At 43.4% G+C, this 21888-nt stretch overlaps 1 protein-coding gene across 7 annotated transcripts in view; it reads right to left on the bottom strand.

Moving 5' to 3' along the window:
• Positions 1 to 21579, bottom strand: part of Esr1 (estrogen receptor 1) — a 387455-nt gene extending 365876 nt beyond the window's left edge. For 5 of the 7 annotated variants that reach the window (XM_085842602.1, XM_085842605.1, XM_021173934.3 and 2 more), the window contains exon 1: positions 21069 to 21578. The gene's annotated coding sequence lies outside the window, so the exon portion shown is untranslated. Of the gene's footprint in view, positions 1 to 21068 lie in introns of all 7 variants that reach the window. The other 2 variants (XM_085842606.1, XM_085842607.1) reach the window with 2 other exon arrangements.
• Between the last annotated feature and the right edge of the window lie 309 nt (positions 21580 to 21888).

Here is a 21888-nt window from a genome sequence, read left to right as displayed (position 1 = left end):
TGAAGTATGTTTGCCAAGTCCATACATGAGCCTAAACTTCAGAACTTATCTTCCTGAACCTCGTTTTCCTTTCCTTACAATCACAGAGCCAACACAAGAAGGTTGCGTGGCATACGTGCTATGAGGGAGGAAAACCACCCAGAATTTTGCCAGGAATAGGATGAGGCAAAGATACACAGAAAGAAGAAGGGCATTAGCCACATTGGTTACCTAGTCCCCATGTGCTGACCTAAAAGCCAACCGATTGCCCAAATGAAACCTCTGCCCTATTCTTTGTTATTGCCAGCCGCTGAGTTTTGACCTTGCATTCTCTCTGAAAGCTCTTTAATCGTGTAGCTCACAGACTCTCCTTTCTAAACAATCCTGTGCTCTGGGTTGAGCACTTTTCTACATTAAAAAGAAATATAACCAAGACAGTAACTGAAACGCCTTTTCTGCCTCAGTAGCTCGGGGAGAGATTTGATGATAATTTCTGTGGCTTCTTTGTAACTCTCTGTTGGTGAATGAAAGAAGAGATGTTTATGAACAAAATTTCCTTAGACTTCCTAAAGCTGTCTGCTTGCCAACCACGTTTTTACATGAAAGTAATTACATAGAAGATATTAAGAATATAGTAAAGCCGCCATTTACATTTACCCATACAATTACTCTTTAATTAGTTTTTTTTTAAGGCAGCAGTACATAGCTTCCATGTTTCTCCCAGACTGGGCCCCAAACACACTACCCTTGATGATTCTCCCGTCTCCCAAATGCCCCTGCCTCAAGACTTAGCACCATGTCTTCCTTTGCCTGGAAACTACTGTTCACTCCCTCCTTTCTGTCTCTCTTCTCGGGGAGGCTTACCTTGACCCTCTTCTCCCCCAACCCCTCCACACCGCACTGAAAGGGGGCAGGGGGAAGCCTGCCTAACATTGCTCTGCTTTCTCTCACTCTCTCTCTCAGGCAGCGCTGAGCACCCTCTGCCATCCACAACTGCCCGATGAGTGTGTTGTTGATCCTCTGACTGCTTCTTTCCCCTCCCGGGCCCTCACCTCCAGTGAGACCTGTTTCTGCACTGTTCACTGATGGAGCTTAATGAACGGGAAGAGGAAGTAGGAAAGAGGTCCGAGCTAGAAGGAGGGCTTTGCTCACCCGACCCCACCCCATTCATTGCAGATTCAGGCTGTCTCTCTGATCCTAAACCTTGCAAAGAAAAAGAACTCTTCAGTAAGAGAGGGGAGCAAAATAAGATGTAAAGAAAAAGAGGAAAACCCATGAAGGGCACATATCTGATAGAGGGAGAATAAAGTTTTAACTTTCCAACCAGCCTTTCACATCCCCGCACCCTTTCTCCATTGCCGAAAGTGAAACTAACTGGGGTATACTTGTCAGGCCCAATAAAAACCGCATGATTTAAACAGACATTACTGTCAGCAAGCAACCAGGACTCGCTGGGGCACCATAACCTGTGTCTCAGTCATATGCGTAGTAAAACCACCTCATCGCCTCTGCTTCCAGACCATTGGCAGTGACAGATGCAATCTTTCCCCCAACCCTTGCATAATTTTTCTTACAAATACAAGCATGCTCATAGTAGGTTAAAAAAAAAAAAAAGGCAGTGATTTCATCGAAGGTTCCAGAACAAGATGCCCAAGGCTTCGGTCTTCTTCCAAAATGGATCCACTACCAACTAATTGCCAGTACTCCTCAGAGGCTTCTTAACGTTTGTTTCTAAGCTAGCTCCTCAGCTACTATGACAATCTGAGATGGCTCTTGACTATACTAGAGCACACTAGCAAGCGTTCTCTGTGTCAGTAGACAAATTTCATGCTCTGTCTCCAGGTAGAATTTGCTGGAGAGAATTGACTTCCTCAAAATCATTTACCTAGTCGTGGAAGAGAAGGAATATATTTCTTGTATAAACTCAATGCCATAGAAGATATTACCAGGGCTGGTGAGATGGCTCAGTGGGTAAGAGCACCCAACTGCTCTTTCGAAGGTCCAGAGTTCAAATCCCAGCAACCACATGGTGGCTCACAACCATCCGCAACGAGATCTGACTCCCTCTTCTGGAGTGTCTGAAGACAGCTACAGTGTCCTTACATGTAATAAATAAATAAATCTTAAAAAAAAAAGAAAATAAAGAAATAAGCAATTGATAAAAAAAAAGAAGATATTACCATTTAATTTTATTTTCCCATTTGTTGTTGCAAAAAGAAATGGTTTGTTTTACAGATGCACACTTTACAACGTTTTGTTGTGTGTTATGACATCCATCCGTTCATTCATTTATCCAAGTATTCACTGAGCACTATTAGCTGCTAACCAGGAAGGAAAATTAGAAGGAAATGCTGACATGATATATACATCCATTTTACTGGGTAGTTTTGTGTCATCTCAATTAAGAAAACCCCTCTATAACATCAGGCAGTGGGCAACCCTATAGGGTATTTTTTTAAATAGGTGGAGCCATCCCTAGACTGATGGTCTTGGGTACTATAAGAAAGCAAGCTGAGCAAGCCAGTAAGAAGCACTCCTCCATGGCCTCTGCATCAACTCCTGCCTCTGGGCTCCTGCCCTGTTTGAGTTCCTGCCCTGACTTCCTTCGGTGACTAACAGTGACTTGGGAAAGTATACCAAACAAACCCTTTTCTCTCCCAAGTTACCTTGGCCATGGTGTTTCATCCCAGCAATGGTAGCCCTGTCTAGGACACCTGACACAGACTCCTCCCCACTCAGCACCTGATGGTCACTGACATAGTGAGAGCAGAGAAATATTTTTGTAACATTGTTGTCTTAGTTCTTTTCCTGTCGCTGTGACAAAAATAAAACAGCAACTTAAGGGATGGGGGCTTATTCTGGCTCACAGTCCAAGGGTGCAGTCTGTCATGCTGGTAAAGGCAACAGGAGCTTGGAACCAGCTGCTCACACCACTCTTCACCTTTATTCAGTCCAAGATCCCAGCCAGGGAACAATGCAATCTACAGTAGATGGGTCTTCTCATCTCAACTAACATAATGAAGATACCCTCGAGGCATGGATGGTCAGAGGCATGGATGGTCAGAGGCATGGATGGTCAGAGGCATGGATGGTCAGAGGCATGGATGGTCAGAGGCATGGATGGTCAGAGGCATGGATGGTCAGAGGCATGGATGGTCAGAGGCATGGATGGTCAGAGGCATGGATGGTCAGAGGTATGGATGGTCAGAGGCATGGATGGTCAGAGGCATGGATGGTCAGAGGCATGAATGGTCAGAGGTATGGATGGTCAGAGGCATGGATGGTCAGAGGCATGGATGGTCAAAGGCATGGATGGTCAGAGGCATGCCTTCCAGGTGATTCCAGACTCTGCCCAGTCCATAACAGCACTAACCATCATGACTAGTGTACATGTGATTTGCTACCCATTTAAAAAGACCAAGGTAGTGATTTCTTACAAAAAGAATATATGATCAACATTAAATGCCAGAAGCATCAAGATACAAAAGAAGTGAAAATTCAAAACCAACATGACCAATATCCATCCATATTCATAGCTTAATATAGTTCCTCTAAGTGTGAACCTTCCTACTGACATATTCTTACTCTAAACATAGACAGCATAAAAGATAATTGTAGAGAATAACCTAAAAATCTAAACAACATGAAGACAGACTAAGTCTTGGATAAGGGGAAGTTGGGACAAATATTTATGCTTATTACAGTCATAAATCAAATAGTCTGAACCAAAAGTATCAATAGTTATCACAAATGTTAGTATCAGATTCAATAGATATGAGCTAGAGAGGTAGCTAGTTTAGAAGCAAGATAGTGTGCTTGCTTGGTATTCTTGAGATTCTGGATTCAATGCCCCTATGCAAAATAAAAATCAAAACCTTAGTAGCCATTAAAAGTCCTTATATGAAAAAGCAATATATTCCAAGCCTGACAAGAGAAAAATAGATAAATGACCAGAGAAAAGAATTTGAAAACAAATACCTAGGCATGTTAATTCTTCAGAGTAAAGGTGCAAAGATTTGTATGTGATGTTTAAATATACTATTTATATAGAGGGGGGAGGTTGAATCTTTCAGTTTTAAATAGAAATTAAACCCATGTGTAAAAATCTACTAAAATGTTGTGACTTAGGAAAAGAGAAAAATATTCTAAAATGTTCAGGTTAGGGAAAGAGAAAGTTGAAACTTTGGTTTTTTGTTTTTTTTTTAATGAAAACAGGATTTCTCAAAGTAAGACAAGACACAGAATCCTCAGCTACAAAGACAGATCCCACTTTGTAAATGGGGTTTTTAGCACTGGGTTATCAATCAGTGCTGCAGCACTTCCCTGGCATGTATGTGAGTCTCGGTCCGTTTCCCAAAATAAAAATACCATAACAGTAAAAAATAAAATAAAATTTCTTTTTGTCGTATATAATTATAATAAGAAGGCAAAATATAAATTATTGACATAGAAAGATAAATAGCAACTAAAGTGAAAACATCTACAGAAAAATTGTTTTAGCACATTCCCAGCGAGGAAACGGAAATTAAAACTTCATGACGTAATCACGGCTCATACTTCTCAGAATAGCTCTTATCAGAAAGAAAGCACACAGTGTGTTGAACTCTGATAATAAGAATATAAATAAGGATAAGTCTTACCGAAAACAATGGAAAGTTGCCCCAAAGCTAAAGGTAGAATTGCTTTTATACTTATGCCTAGCAGTTACACAACTGGGTGTTTGTAAAAAGAAAATCAAGTCAACATGTCAAAGAAACATTTGCACCCCTGTGTTTGTTGAGGCATTCCCACACGCACAAATTCAATCTTTTTAAAAGTCTACCAATAGATGAGTAGATAGAGGAAATTTCATTTATGTATCCAATAGAATACTATTCAGCCATAAAGAAGGCAGTCTTGCCGTTTGTAAAGATGAAGATGAGCCTCGACATCTAAAGAAAATAAGCCAAACATAGACACATACGGAATCTAAAAATGTTGACCTCGGAGATAAAGGAAATAGATCTTAAGTGATTATCACCAGGTAAGAAAGAGAGGTGGTGTAGGGAATGCTGGGAAAGAATGCAAACTTTCACTTAGGGAAATCGAGTTCAGGAGACCCATCTCACAGAATAAGGACTGTAGGTATTTACATTAGTCTTGGACCAGGGAGAAGAATCGGCAGCTCACAGCACTAATTGCTCTGCCAGTTCAGATCCAGTATCCATGTTGGGCAGCTCACAGACATCTGTGATTCCAGCTCCAGGGCATCTGATGCCCCCTTCTGTCTTCCATGGAAATCTGTACTGATGTGTACATACCCACACAGAGGCATGACACACCTAGTCCCTCTCCCTCCTCTCCCTCTCCCTCTCCCTCTCCCTCCTCTCCCTCTCCCTCTCCCTCTCCCTCTCCCTCTCCCTCTCCCTCTCCCTCTCCCCCTCCCTCTCCCCCCTGACTCTCCTTCTCTCTCTCACACACACACACATCTGCATAATTAAAATAAATCTTAAATAAAACATCAAGTGACTACTACAAGAAGTTGCTTAATTTGTTATCATGTATTCTTACATATTCAGCAAAGAATAAATAAATACATTCACAAAAAATACTAAGAAACACAACCACAAGACTGAAAACTTTGTGAGACAATGCATGTATTAATTAGCTCTTTTCATCTCATAGTCTACATATATCTTAAGACATTATGGAGGGAAAGGGTCAGATGACAGAAACACAAAACACATGAATTTTTAAGAATAATTATGATAAATGAAACTAAAATGCAATTTAACACGATGTTTCATGTTGTAAATACAAGTTTGTCTGATAGTTTGAATATATAAGCAAATGTATGCAAACATATACAAATCACATCCATAATCAGTAAGAAAAATTCAATTATATGGGAGAAAAAGGGTCTAGGGTTCACATAAGTGACTGACAGTTACAGAATCCAGAAGAACCATATTGTGCAAAGTATCAGCTCCATTGATAAAACAAGAAATATAAAAATGTGTGCTGATAGCACCCATTAGACTATCAAAAAGTTATCGTGAAAAAAGAAAAATTCTAGGGTTTGGTTGGGGTTTTTGTTGTTGTTGTTTGTTTGTTTAGGTAAAGAAAGTGCTAGTGGAAATGTAAGGAAAATTATACTCTCAAACATTCATAGTAGATTTACTATAATATTTTTAGAAAATAAAATGAAAAAAACGTTAAATTTTAAACACACACACACACACTCACACACTTTGAACCAGTAGTTCAACATCTGGGAATTTACCATGAAACTAAACCACAATAGCTAAGAAGTGTCTGGGTATATCTGTAGTGGTAACATTAGTTTTAAAGAGAAAGGAAAAACACAAGACCAAACAAACTGCCTTCTACACATTTATCTTCATGCCCATAGATTAGGGCTGCTCTCAACTAGTTGGAGAGGTTTCTTTGCTGCGGGCGGAGACTCAGAACTGGCTGAAGCGCTGAGAGAATGCATAACTGTGGGTGCTCAGCGCTGATAGGATAGGCTCAGGGAACTTGGATAAAGAGGTGTGTGTAAAAGCCGAAACATGGAGAGGATTGTTGCAAATGTTGTCTTCAGGGCAGGGCTTGTAAGCTCGCAACAGCTGTGGTTGGTTACCTTCACAAGATCAAGCCACTCAACATGCCAGCAAAAGTAGAGGAGGGGCTCCTGAGGCCGCGCCCTTAGCTGAGGAGCTGGTGGCAAATGCTGGCTGCTGGCTGAAGAAAAGGGAGTCCTTTTCCTTTTTTCTCTTGCTTTTTGCTTTTTCAAGACAGGGTCTCCGTGTAACCCTGGCTGTCCTGAAACTCACTCTGTAGACCAGGCTGGCCTCAAGTTCACAGAGATCCTCCTGCCTCTGACTCCCAAGGGCTGGGATGAAAACATGTGCTACCACCGCCCAGCAAGGAGAGTTCCTTCCCTTGAGAGGTGCGCCCACTGATAGGCTGCCCATACGTCACAGGATAATGCCACACCCATGCTCATGCGGGCTGCACTGATCAGACTCCATGGGTTGCCCAAAAATGGAAGAGGACATGTAGGTAGGAGAGAAACCTGTTGAGGGACTCCGGGGAAACTGCCAACAGGACCCGAGAGTAGGTGTGATCAAGATGTATTGTATATATGTATGAAATCACCAGAGAATAAATTTAAAATACAAGAATAAAAAAATGAAACAAAAAAAAAAACAGAAAAAAAGGCGGCAGCATAACAGAAAACATGAATGGCACAGAAACAAAATGTGAAGACTAGACTTCTGTACACTGGAACACAGTGTGACTGGTTAATTTCATGCACTGGTGGCACAGTAAAATAAAGTGGAGATTTTATTTCTAAGTGGGATAGTGAACAACTTTGCTTGAAATTTTTGTAAGCTTTTAATTATGTGCATATGTGTGAGGTGAGTTTACAAAATACAACATAATCTCAGTGTGCACAATATGGCCCTGTGTCTGCGTGTATTCATATTACAGATATGTTATATGTGCGTTTGTGCGCATCGGTGCAGTGCCTATGGAGGCCAGGAGAGGGCGTCAGATCCTCTGGAGCTAAAATCATAGGCAGTTGTGGGCAGCTGTAGGAAGCCAAGCAGGTCCTCTGAAGAGCAGTGCGTGCTCCGAACTCTGAGTGGCACTTGGAATTTTTTTTCTTTAGTGACTCTCTGCAGTATGATAACTTTCTGAAAGTGAAGAGAAAAAAAAAGTCTAGCAATATCCCAGATAATTGCTTCTTTAAAGTTTCCCTTTTGATATTGTACTTTGGCTTTTAAGGATTGCTTTCAAGAAATAAGATAGAGATGTAGAGAGTCGGGCTTGTGAAAATACATAAGCAACCAAACAAATTCTACTGTGAGGTAAGTTTACAAAATACAACATAATCTCAGTGTGCACAATATGGCCCTGTGTCTGCGTGTATTCATATCACAGATATGTTATATAGCTATATGTTTTCTATGTCGCGTGTAAAATTAAAATCATGTTGAATCTTGGATTTTCATTAACTTATTTTATTAACACATTGTCTAACATGAGAGCGTTATTATGTTGGTCAGAATTCACATGTAAATATATACCTATCTATACATAATATGAAGAAAGGGCTAACATAAAATATACTAACGTGTTTGTGATTGTTTGTGGCTGATAAGAATATAGGCAAATTTTATTCTCTTCTGTAAACTGGCTCCGAGTAACCAGTATCCTACAGTCAGAAAAGCACGATGATCATTTCTAAATAGAAGTCTGAGAAAAGGCAATGATTTCATTGGTCAGAGGCGCCACCATCCTCTGATGCTCCTTCAACCTGAGAGAATAGCACATTGCCTCTGTGTCCCTTGTGCTCTGTCTCTCAGGCCGCTGCACACAGGTGGAAGAAGCCCATCGCTCCCCTGGCCACAGCTCTCAGAGGGGCCAGGCATCCATCACTGTGATCTAAAAGCAGCAACACCTTTTCTCATCATTTATCTGATTTCCAGCGCCACAAATTCTTACAGTGTAAGTGAGGGCTCTGCCACATCCCTCGAGGGCTTCCTCCTGGGTCGGACGGTCTCTAGCAGAAGCACTGACAGAGCAACAGTGTGGGAAGGTAAACAAGCCTTTGGAAGGGACCCTGCGTGCTCTTGGGACAACCTGTAAACTCTGGCTCTTATCCCAGCAAATCTACCTGGACATTGTGACGCCAGTGAGGTAAACAGCAGCCCCGCCAAGCCTGCACGGCCCTCCCACTCTTCTCTCCCTCAAAAGGACCTTGCTTTCTTGGTTGATTCAATAAAAGGATTTTTGCCACATTTCTGCACCACCCGGTAAAATTTAGAAGAGAACACCACAAACATAGGTACTGCTTTAAGGTGCAGCAGGCAGCTTCCTGTTGCTGGAGTGATTTGAAGACATCTGTTCTGCATGAATGACATCACACAGAACACATCAGGACACTATTTTGTAGAAACTTGAAATTCTCAAGTAGAAGCAAAAGGTCATTAACACTTTGGTAGACAAGAGCACACTGTGGTTTAAATGGAGATGAAGACAATGACTGGAAGCTGTAGCAAGAAGACAAAAGAGACAGAGCTATACCCAGGCATGCCCTTAACAGAGTCCAACACAGAGCGTCTGACGTTTTCTGGCATCATGGCATTCAAAGTTCCAGATGACTAAGACCTCCATTTGTATACATAGAGCTCCAGACCAGACAGAACATTCTTATTTATGACTACATGTCAAGTCAACAAAGAGGAAAGCCGGTATACTCAACTGTATGGTGCTGTAGCCTAGGCCTGAATAAATTACATTAACTAATGTCAGTCTTTAGTTCAATCAGCCATCATCAAAGTGCCCTTTGGCTCTCTGCTAGTGACAAGTTAACAAAAGAAGCCTCCTGTCCTTGCCACCAGGCAGGGCCCACAGGAACCACACCCGGAATACACTGTCTGCCTTGCAGTTCACTCAGGGACAAGAGTGGAGCCTGGGGGGGCAAAATCACAGCAAGTAGGTACCAATGGGAATAGATGTGTGTCCCAAATGGAGAATTAGGAGTCATAATGGCAGCTTGCTTGTTAGTGGAAAGGGACACCCATATTAATGCCCCAGTCAGTTCTTGCCTCTTTGTGTGTGGTTTCCCAATGCTGTGGATTATCCTTCCCTCTGCGGTACAGCTGAGTCATTGCCATCTTTAATTGCTATGTTTCCAGAACTCGCCCAAATAACCCATGTCAGAGTTCACTAGGAAAGCAAAGCTGAGATATGGCCACGGTTTACTGGTCAAAGGTCCCTTGGCTTCTCAGGTGTGAGACTAAATTCTAGGATACATTTTCACCAACATGAGAGAAGCAGACATGGAATTGAATTTAATGAAAGAAGATTCGGGGAAATAGTCTTTCTGCTGAGTAAAATGGGTAGATAATAGATAATACAAGATAGATAGATAGATAGATAGATAGATAGATAGATAGATAGATAGATAGATAGGTGATGGATAGATAGATGGATAGATAAAGAGAGACAGGGACAAGACTTTTTCCTTTCCTTGTAGTGTTTCTTTTTCTTCCAGCAGACTGAGTACTGTCTGCACTGATAGCCAAAACCCAGATTTACAATGGCCAAGAGCCTGCAGGTTCTTCCCAAGTTCAAGTCTTATCATGTACTTCATTCACAACAAGGTATCTGCAGGAAATTACACAATCTCTCTGAAGCTAGGGTTACTATGCTAGTAAGGGGGTTGGGGGTATCCTGGGAGTATCTGAGAGCTCTGAAAAACAATGGCCAAATGAGCTGCTGTCTGCAAAGCACAGAGCTGTAGTTTGGATAAGAAGTACCCATCCAGGGCTCATGGTTTAAAGGCTTAGTCCCCAGCTGTGGCACTAGATAGAGGTGGCTCTGTTCTCACTAATGGACTAATCTCTTGCTAGAGGCACAGTTTAATGGTTTCTGGGAACTGGTGGGATTAGGAGGTTGAGTCCATTTGGAAGAATTTGGATGCATGCCTTGGAAGGATAAAGTTTGTCCCCAGCACCTTCCTGTATCTCTTCCTCAGCTGCCTTCGGGCCACAAGATGAGCATTTCTGCTCCATCTTACCTTCTTTACTCTCTCTCTCTCTCTCTCTTTCTCTCTCTTTCTCTCTCTCTCTCTCTCTCTCTCTCTCTCTCTCTCTCTCTCTCTCTCTCTCTCTGTCCCTCTCTCTCTCTGCCTCAACACCGCCATCCCACAACAGGACAGAAGACTGAAATGTTTGAAACCTTGATCCACACTGAAGTTTCCCTTCTTTAAAATAATTTTCTTTCAGGGTATTTGTCACTGTAATAAAAGCCTGATTCTGGTGTTAACTATTTGACAACTCACATCTAGCAAAGAGAAAAACAGGACTTTAAAGAACTGCCTTGTACCTACAGGAAGCTGGCTTTAAAGGAGTGGGGAGGAAGCAGGCCCGCAGGTGGGCTCCATGCTAACCTATTGACATGCACTTCAAGGGTTATTTTTCAGCCCTTTAGAGTTTCCACTTAAGAATAGAATTTAACATTAGCAGTTAAATGCACGCAAGAGTGGGAGAGAGAAGCTCTGGGTTATTTTTTTAGCCCCAACAAACACCTAAGAGGGATGATTCTGGTGACAGAAGAGAAATGGCAGATGCTCGGGGAGATGAGTTCAATGGTATCCCAAGTCCTGGTGGGGTTTGGTTGGTGGGTGGGTTGGTTGGTTGGTTTTCAGACTTGTATCAAAATCCTAGCAACAGCCCCACTTTCTGGAATTAATCAATTTTGAATCCAGGACTTCAAAAGTAGAAAAAAAGTTAGAAGAAAAATAGGTTTTACAGAGACTGTCACGTGCATAGAAACACACAACTTCAGGGCAGGGAAGATGGCTTTGCGGCTAAAGGCCTTGTCACACAGGACAAGTTCTCATCTCCAGCACGCACAAAGGATGTGTGCAGAGTCTGCAATCCCAGCACTAAGAGGCAGAGGTGGCCTGGCCCCTGGAGCAGTCATTCTAACTATTACAGTGAGATCCATATTCAGTGAGAGACTTCCTCTCAAAAACTAAGATGACCTCCTCATGCATAGGTATGGTACTGACACACATATCCATACAGACATGTTCATAGACTACACACACACACACACACACACACACACACACACACGGGAGAGAGGGAGGGAGGGAGGGAGGGAGGGAGGGAGGGAGGGAGGGAGGGAGGGAGGGAGGGAGGGAGAAGAGAAGGGAGGGAGGGAGTAGAGAAGGAAGAGAGGGGAAAGGGAGAGAGAAAGAGAGGAGAGGGAGGGGGAGAGGGACAGAGAGGAGAAAGAGGGGAGAAGACGAGAGGAGGAAAGAGAGAGAGGCAGAAAAGTGGAGGGACATGGGGGGGGGGGAGAAAACTGTACTGGAAACAGTATGGCTGGCAACCTACTTTGCACATTGCACATCCCCATCAAGATGAAGGACACGTTGTTTGCCAAGCCCTCCCCTTTGCCTTTTCTTCATCATGCTGTTCTGGCTATCCAAAAGAGGAATCAAACCAGCTGCCAACATGGAGTTGGCAAATAGCTGCAGGCACTGTCTTCCTGGAAACGCCAACCGGCAGCCATCCCCACAAGGCCACAGAGGTTTCAGGAGGGCAGACTCCCCACTGCTCAGACTCCTTATAGCGGGATTAGAACCCTAACTGTCTAAACTAAACCAGAGGAGCTGGGGGTGTGGGGGAGTGGGTATGTGCCCCTAAACAGCCCGGGGTCGGCCACGTCCTTCGCAAGCAGGGGCTCAGAAGGTCCCTTGTGCCTGAGGACAGTTGATCAGATAGACCTGAAGACTTGCCGGACGAGTCCCACAGCACTTCTGAGGATAGTGACTAAGCTCCAGCTTAGCAAAATTATCTAATATTTTGATTAGTCACTGAGTCAAAGCTTTGCTAGAACCCTTCATTTCCTACACAGTTGGACAGACACGGTCTCAACGGAAGATTTCCTGAAAGTGCTTCCTCGGAACTGCCCAGTTCCGCAAGTAGGAAGTCAGCAAGTTGACCGAAGCTCGCCAGCCTGGCTCTCAGTGGGATCAGGTTTAGTTCACTGGCAGTGCAGATTGGCAGGCAGGCCTGCGTCTACGCCCCGCCCCTCCCTTGCAGTTCAGGCAGGTTCTATAAAAATAAACTTACATACTATTCTGTTGACTCAGATTTCCTGTGCTTTCGAATGCTTTGAAGGTTAACATGATATTTACAAGCCAGAGGACGTTCGATATTTTATATCACATGGCCTGCTACTGGAGAAAACTGCTAAGGAACGCAGCTGTCAGGGCAGACAATGTGGACATTTGTAGTAACAGAGACCTGGCTTTCCAAAAGGGCTGTGAGCTGGTTCAAAACACTCTATGGAGGAAGTGAGAAATGGATTTGGAAGTCAGTAAGACCTTTTCAGTTCTAACTTTTAAGTAAAACATGTTACGACTGCTGTCCACGATACACGTGAAATGACTTTTCGCCTGCTTACATGGCGTACATTCTTTTACAAAGCTTCCACTGTCCCTTTGAATAATTACGTTCAGAGGAGAAGGCTCTTAATTACTGAAAGGCCATTATTAAGTAGCAACCGGAAATACATAAGTCTGCTCCCCATTCTAGGGTTAAACACCAATTCACATGCTGCTCCTTATCAACGCCATTCAATTAGCAGTAGAAGAAAAGGGTCATAACATCGAAGAAGGGAATGTTTTTTGCTTACTAACAGCTATTGCAAAGCTGTGAGAGAGAAAATTACAATTTAAAAGCTTTTAAAAAAACGAGGATAGGGGTCTCTATTTAGGGCAGGCAGTCTGTATTGTAAGCAAGTCTGTGAGTCTCCCTAATAGCAGGTAAAGATGCTTCAGCCAAGCCTGGAGAGGGGCTCTGTGGTAGAGCAACCTCCATCAGGATGCCAGACCCTGGGTTTGATATATATCTGGGAAGGAAAATTGTAGGGGAAGGGGTGGGAAGAAGGGAGAGAACAGAAGGAGGAATGGGAGTGAGGGGAAGAAGAAGGAAGGGGAAGAGAGTGAAAAGGAGAAGAGGAGGAGGGGGAGGAGAAGGGAAAGGGGAAGGGGAATGGCCCTAGGTTCTTTTTTTTTTTTTTAAGTGTAATGTCAAGGTGAAAATGTACAGGTAATCTCCATCTGTCTAAAATGTTGAGATATCTTTAATTTTTTAATTACAAGAAACAGTGGGTCTTTTTTACAAGCTTTTTCTTAAAAGAAAGGAGAACACATGAGATGGGTGGTAGTGGTGGTACATGACTTTAATCAAAGTGCTCAGGAGTCTAAGACAGCCAGATCTCTGTAAGTTCAAGGCCAGTCTGGTCTACAGAGTGAGTTTCTAGAGAACTTGGACTACACAGAGAAATCCTGTCTTGGAAAACCAGAGAGAGAGAAGGGGAGGGGGAAAGGAGGGAGGGAGGGGAAGGGAGATGGGGGGAGGGGGAGGGAGAGAAGTCTACTAGAAAATGAATTCACACTGACAGGTTTACAATGAACAAGGGGTTGATGGATGTAATTTTGAGTTGGGAAACACCTGCTCAAATTAAGTAGTTTGTGGTTTCCGTATCCAACAGAAGAGAAAAACACCACATTGATTCTGCCACTGTGTGTGTGTGTGTGTGTGTGTGTGTGTGTGTGTGTGTGCTAACTAAAGTAAATCAAACCTCATCCTGTAGGCTGATATACTTCGTTCCTGTGTCCTACTAAACTTAAGATGCTACAGACATATGAACTTGATGAATCCCAAGTGATAGAAAGCATCGGCCTTTTAGTGGGGAGCGTGTGTACGCTGGAGGGGAGAAAAATGAAAGAAACCTTTCCCAGGCGTTCCCTCAGATGGTACAGGCTTCCTCCAGCACTTCTGCCCACGCCTGTAAGGAAGAGAGTAAAATCCACTCTCTGTAGATACTCAGAGTTAGACACAATCACAGATGATACTGATGTGGAGAACGTTTGCACGAGCCTGCAACCACCTTGGTAATAAACTTTACTTCTTCTGCCCTAGTGTTTTACACTGGTTCTAAATAACTACACGAAGCAAGCGATTGGCTGCTGCTGTTCAGCAGAGCTGGACTGTGGACATTAACCAAGTTGCCTGGCACTCTTTACCTGACTTCAGTCCACATTTTTTCCCCTCCACAGCCACTCTCTAGTTATGCATTATCAGGTTTGGCAGTCTCTACGAGCTCAGCCCTCCGCTTGGCTTGTTGCTGGGTAGGCTTGACCTAAGAGAGTGCATGAGGAAAGAGCCAGAACTTTCCTTTGATGCCTTAGAACTCAAGATTCCATTATATAATCTACCATAAATCCTGGCAGTCAGGACTGACACCAGCTTCCAAAGTTACCAGAATACGGCACTCCCCACTTGATTCATTGTGGATTCTGACATGTCTTAATTAATACGAACTCAGAGCCTCAGCTTGCCAGCGATAAGAGACTTTTCTGATTTGCCTTCTTCATAGCTTTAAGGGTTTCCTTGATTAATTTTCTTCTCCTGAAATCTAAACCTCACATGCTAAATGTTCTGACTGGCTCAGGTTTGACCTCACAGATGTTTCTTGTGGTCACAGAAAATACCTCTCCTCTGAGAATAGGTTTGATAATTTTTGGGGGGGGGCAATAAATTTTGAACTGAACTAGATGAAGAAGTCAAGTGCAGGCTTTTAGCCACACTTTTTTACTTCTACAACCTGCCTGGTGTGTTCAAGTCTCAAATATAAACGGTGGTAGATGATAGCATTCCCTATGAACAAATTAAGGCCTTGAACCTCCCCCCAAGCCTTCTTCTCTGTAACAATATAAATCTCTCTCCTTGCTCAACACATGAGTGAGGCTTCCCACAAGGAGAAAATTGGCGCATTTAAATGTCCTTTCTCCTCTCAGTGCTGAAGAAGGAGTGAGATGGACCAAGTCCAAACAGTGAGAAGGCAGGAGACTGAGAGCCTGTCTCATCGGAGCACAAATAATTTGTGAACTGTTCTCAGTGATTAATACTCTGCACTTGAACCCTGCTTATGCAACAGAAGTGCTACAGTGAGCTGACTCTTGGTTTCTGGTTTTTGCCTTTCCTAGAAAACATTTTTCTATGAATCTTTTTTTGTTTTGTTTTGATTTGGTTTGGTTTGGTTTGGTTTGGTTTGGTTTGGTTTGGTTTGGTTTGGTTTGGTTGCACATTAGATTTGAAGCAGCCCTTTGCTTGATTGGTGAAGTCTGAAAATGGACTAGAGGGAAGGACACCAAAGCAACATGAGCAATGTCCCTCCAGCAGAGTGATGCCCTGTTACCCTCTCCCTGTCCCTCTCTGCTCAAAACAGGAAAGCCAGGCATCAGCTGCCAAGGGACACTCTCAGCAGCCTTTGAGATTCCTTGTAACCTAAATTAGATTACTGAATGCGCTTAGCATTTTCTCCCAACCTTTGTCTCCAACAGACACCGGCCTTGTTTTCTTACATAGCTGTCACCCTAACCTTTTACCATACCATACTCCTTTAAAGGACGAGAGAGAGAGAGAGAGAGAGAGAGAGAGAGAGAGAGAGAGAGGAAAAACACAATCTCCTTCCACCCCTCCTCTTTAGCTCCCCATCACTGGATTCAGCTCCAAATCATCTGAAGCATTGCAGTAGTGGCAAGAGGTGTCACAGGCTCCCTTGCCTAGGAAAGCCTTCAGTGACATCAGCTATCTTGTACTCCCAGACAGGCACCTACGGCTCTAATTGTACATATGCTAATGTCCTGGCTCACTATTCCAAATGGAGGTGGCTGAAGACAGGAGGCGCAGAAGCGTGATTCGGTACCAGCACTGAGATCATACCCAGTGTGCCATGCCTTCATTCACTTGCTAGGGAATTAGGCCTCCGAAGTCAAAGGACTGCTTAAGTACGCAATGTAAAGTACGCGTTTGAGTACATATTTGACAGGCGTGTATAAATTACAAATAATTGCAGCAGTCTCCATGTCATACAAATAGAAGCATTTTCTTATGAATCTATATTCTATCCAAATAAGATTATTTTTGCCATAAAAATATCCCAGGGAAAAAGCATTTTGCACATATAAAGTGTGCTGCTCAGTCCCTAGTGGTCCCTGAATGGAAACCTTCCGGCATCTGTTCGGCAGTTAGTTGCTAGATCCATCTTTCAATTATAAAGAGAGCAAAATACCCAGCTTGCGTGTGTCTGTCTGTCTGTCTGCTCACTCCTAGAAACTAGTCATAGGACCTTGCATATTCCAAGCAAGCTCTCTACTGCTGAGCCACATCTCTCGCCCTTTCCTAACTGATTCTTTAGAGAAGGGGATTGCCAAATTTCAAAGCTGGTGTTGAACTCATCAGATGACTCCTGTAGACCTTCCGCTAGTGATTCTCCTGCCTCAGCCTCCTAAGTAGCTGGGATTGAAGGCTTGCACCACCAGGCTCACTTTACAGTAATATCTTTTGACTCCCCTCCAACTCCTCTCTCTACCAGCCATTTTTGAGACAAAGTCTTTTCTCCCCCATAAATAATCATAATTCAAAAAGTGGGTCCTTAAAAGATTTGCTAAATTGCTCAATTTAAGTTGTTCACTCTAAATTAGCAATTCACCTCTCCTCATCTAGTCCAATCATCTCCAAATTGATATGCTCACTCTTCAACTAAAAGCCTCAATCTACACAGTATTTCCAAAGAGAAGGCCTCATTTCACTGCAACCTCACACCTTAAAATGACATTTAGCTTCACAGTCCTAATTCTCTGCTGACATGTTCCTGCATACTTCTGACTTATCTTCCTGTCAGACCAACTCCTGATCCCCCAAGGTGATTGTCCCTTTCCTTGGATTAGCGTCTTCTACCCCCAACATCTTCCCAGGACAACATACCCATCCTTCCGGGTCAAGGCTAACTGTCACTTCCTGTCCCAAACTCCGAATGCCAATCAGCAGTAACTTCTCTGTGTGCTTTCATACCATGGTGCTCATCTCTATGAAAGCAGCCATCACTTTCTACTCAATTAGTGTATGTCATAGCTATTCTGCAGCAATGATACAACTTGATGCCAAAATATCCAGTAGCAAGATTTCATAATGGTAAATGGGATTCCCAGCATCTCTCAATGGAAAGGAATGCACGGGTGTTACGTAGCTTTACCCAAGACGCTTTACTAAGTTCCCTTTCTTTGAAAGGTTTTATAATAAAGCAAAGCCTAATGAATGACTGATTATAGCAAATAAAAAATTAGAATTCAAAGGACAGATGCCATCTTACAGAGAGACTTAAAATTCCTTGTGGATTTCTTTATCACAATTATCAAAGAAAAATCTCCAATGAGACTACTTAAGTGAACAGCAGAGGTAGGAAGGGGCTCAGGCATGTAGGCCCCCACTGCAGAAGGACTAGGGTGGCTCCTCTGAAGCAAGTGCGGAGGAGATCCCTTTGGGGAGTTCAGCTGAGAGCCACCTGACAAGCCAATGCTTCAATAAGTACCAAGGAATAAGAAATCATAAAAGAAAGAAAGGGAAAAAAAAACCTGGAATGCCACCACTCCAGAGAAGGACAGTTACCAGGGCTACCAACCACTTAGCAAATTGACTGACCTTGTACAACTTGAGGTTCCCCCAAGGCTTGTCATCTCCTTTCCACCCACCTCATCTCCTTGTGATGAGCAGCAACAAAAAGGTCCTATGATTTTCATGATGACTGTGCCCCCATTCGAGTCCACTCTCAGCAGGGAGACACAACCCAACCCCGAAAGAATTGAGAATTATTGAGTTTAAGTAAAAGGCTAAAGGCAGATTACACTCCTAAAGACTACTCCTGTAGTCCAGACAATGGACTAACAGCTGTGTCACCAACAAGACTCTTGATAATTTTTGCAATGGAAAAGATGGGGCTTCGCCTACATCACACCTCCCACCAGAGGACATCTCCCAAGTCACATTGATACTCCAAGGAAGAGATGATAGACTTCGACCAATATCTCATCTCTACCCCCATCTCACCTGGAAGCTTTATCACATGCCTGGAGGCTGTCTCTATGCACACACTTCCATCTACACACACACACACACACACACACCTTAGAAAGAGTCATAGAATCTGTTAATGCATGCAGTTTTGCTAACCCAAACCCTAACACTAACCTTACCCTAACCCTAACCCTAACCCTAACCCTAACCCTAACCCTAACCCAAACCCTAACCCTAACCCAACCCTAACCCTAACCCTAACCCTAACCCTAACCCTAACCCTAACCCTAACCCTAACCCTAACCCTAACCCTAAACCTAACTCTAACCCTAACCCTAACCCTAACCCTAACCCTAACCCTAACCCTAACTCTAACCAGGCTGATCTAGGAAAAGGACCACTGGAACATTGCTATAGAGACAAAATCACCGTTATCATAACCATCCTTAGCAAAAGCTACCTGTGAAGTGCTAACCTTTAGAAAGAGCATCTGGGTATCCAGTGAGATGGCTTAGTGGTAAAGCACTTGCTGGGCAAGCCTGGTGACCTGAGTTCAATTCCCAGAGTCCATGAGAAGATAGCAGAGAAGTGATCCCACAAAATGTCCTCTGAACTCCACATATTCACTGTGGAACACACAATGCCGCTACACACATACATCATGTGTGTGTACATACACACAACACACACACACACAAGCAAACAAATTAACACTTTGTTAGGCCCTTTGCGGGGATTCATAGGTGGTATCTCTTTCTCAGCAAAAAACAGCCAGCCAACTCAGGCAGAGGTGGGTGGACAGGACCACGCCTCCTCTGTGCTTTAGCAGAGCAGAGGCATGGCGGTCCTTCTCTCTTGTCTGTTTTTCTCTACAGCTTCCCTGGACCCATAGAACAAACTGCAGCTCAATCGTGGCCTCATCTCAAGCAGGCATTCTGACCAACTGGACCGAAAATACAGAGACATACTGAGACAGGGCAGAGATGAGCCTTCTTACCCACGGAAGAAGGCACAGAGGGCACTGTAGGCTTAGGAATTTATGTGTCTGAGCATGATGGGGGACAGATGGTTCCAAGTCCTAAACTGAATGGAAGTCAGAGGTCACTGAAGGAAAGGACAGCTGCCTGACTTTGTCATTGCAGCAAATCTAATGCTCTGGGGCCTTTACTGCCTTGAGCAACAGAACTGAACAACTCCCTTCAAGTGTCAAAACAGCACCTCCCACTCATGAACATAACCCTGGCACTCACATTCAATATTTTGCCAATTTTCCTGTATGTTTGTGTCTCATCTCTATGTCAGTGTTACTTCTAATTTCTATGACAAAAATCCACCAATCACTGCAAGACTGGATCCAGCCTCTACAGCTTTATATCCAGACAGGGTCTAGAATGGGCCTTTTTGGAATGTTTATAAAACAAGGGCAAACATTTGCCTTTTTTTTTTTTTTTTTTTTTTTGAGAAACAGGAAAGAATTTTCCTGAATACAGATAGATGCTGACCCCAAGAACTCAGAGGTTCCCACCCTACTGACTTTTTTAAAAAGTTCAAATACTTTTAATTGGTACTCCAACATCTGCCCTCTCTGAATATATTATTTCAAATTCAAAACCAAATACATTTCCCATCAACCTTGTGGACGCGGGTGCTCTGTAAATCTACTAAATTTGGCCCAAGAAGCTAATTTTCAAACATCTGACATTAAGTGGTACTTCAGGTTCCGATTGAACATCATCTTAATAAAACCCAACCCTTATATTAGGGTTAAAAAAAAAAAAACTTAAAATAAATTTTAACTCGCTAGGCTTTTCTGGGCAAGTCAAACAGAACAAATACTGGCGACTTCTTGGTCAAGCATGAGACTTTCCACTACAGGAAACGGGTGGCTTTCCTGTGGCCAAAATGAAAGTATCCTTTTCTGCCTTTTGTAACTACCACGTCACTGGCGAGTGGCACACACTGTGTGGCACCATCCTTAATACACACACCACCCTGCCTTTAAAAAAAAAAAAAATGCAGTCACCCGTGGTTACTTTCAGGTTAGCGAGAACCAAACCCAAGCCCACAGGACTCAGAACTTGCCTACAATTGTGAGGCAACTTCAGGACAAGATGCGTTACTAGATTGCGTAGCTTTTCAGAAAACTCGTTTGCCTTCGGGAAACAAATGATGCAAATGACGGCTTATTCCAGTCGCCTTAGATCCAGCTCACATAAGTCACAGCAGCGAAGATTAAGAAACGTGGTCGCGTTGAGACAAGTACAAAGTGAAGTCGGGGCAGGAACTTTTTTAAACTCGCGCACGTTTCAACCGTACAGAATCCCCCATAGCTCGACCTGGGACCAATAAATTGACGCGATCTGAGGCAGGCAGAGAGAGAGCCTGCCAGTGCTGCACCAAGAACAGATAACTGTGTCTGACTCAGCTGAGTGTAGCTCCCCGGAGTGAATTTCCACGGGACCAAGGTCAGCTTTAACATGATAACGTTTGCCAGAAACTTTATAAAATATCCCTGGAGCAATGAGCGAGAGAAAAATGAACATATTTTCACAGAAGTGAACTCTTGAGACTGCAGCCTGATTGCACACAGTAGCACACTATACCCAAGGGGGGCGCGGGGGGGGGGAACTGTAAAGAAATGGAGAGAAATAGAAGTACCTGCTTGAGAAGAATGTCGCCCAGAGACTGCCTTCTTAAGCTAGACAATGGCAGAGGAGGGGGCATTGGCCTCTCCTGGCATCACAGGGCTGCTGAGCAGGGAGCCTTGTGTTTTCGGTTTGGGTAGAATCCGTTCCGAGGCTGTTATGACCATGAAATTGGGAAATGCAGAGACTCAGAAGCAAAGAGCTAGCACCACCACTTGACTGGGATTGGAAACTCTGCTCCGGATAATAGGGGACGGGGTGGCCTTCCTCTCTCCAGCCAGGTCTGCTTCCAACTTTCTCAGAGTTTGCCTACAGAGAGATGTTTGCAGAGGGACAAGTCTCTGGCTGAAGCTAGCTGAAACTTAAAAAAAAAGAAAAGAAAAAAGAAAAAGAAAAAAAAAAGTGATCCAACCCACTTTCTCTTTCCTTGCAATAAAGCTCGAAGTCTAGACGAACATGTTGACTTGGAAAAAATAAAATAAGGAAGCGTTCTTTCTGCACACGGATTTTTCCTCGCCGAAAACTAGCTAAGAAGGGGCATGAGGGTGTTTCTAATGTGAGCGCTTCTCGGAGTTTCTCTTTCACTCATTGACTCATCCAGTTAAGTCAGCGGCTCAGCAGTTCTTGTCACTGATTAATGGGGTTCCTGATTTTGGAAACCTGAACCAGCTTAGCCTGAGCTGACTCTGAAACCCTTCAGGTATATGAGCCTTCTATAAACTGCTTGACATTTCCTGCCGTGATTTACAAGTCCTGTTTGCTTTGGGGCTTTAATCTTGTGTTTTGTTTTGTTTTGTTGAGACAAGGTCTCACTCTGCATTTCAGACTGGCCT

Source organism: Mus caroli, unplaced genomic scaffold (assembly GCF_978045245.1).
Source record: "Mus caroli unplaced genomic scaffold, Mus_caroli_1 scaffold_9, whole genome shotgun sequence".
NCBI lineage: Eukaryota > Metazoa > Chordata > Mammalia > Rodentia > Muridae > Mus > Mus caroli.
The sequence above is the reverse complement of the archived record's forward strand: the minus strand, read 5'-3'. Positions and strand labels throughout refer to the sequence as shown.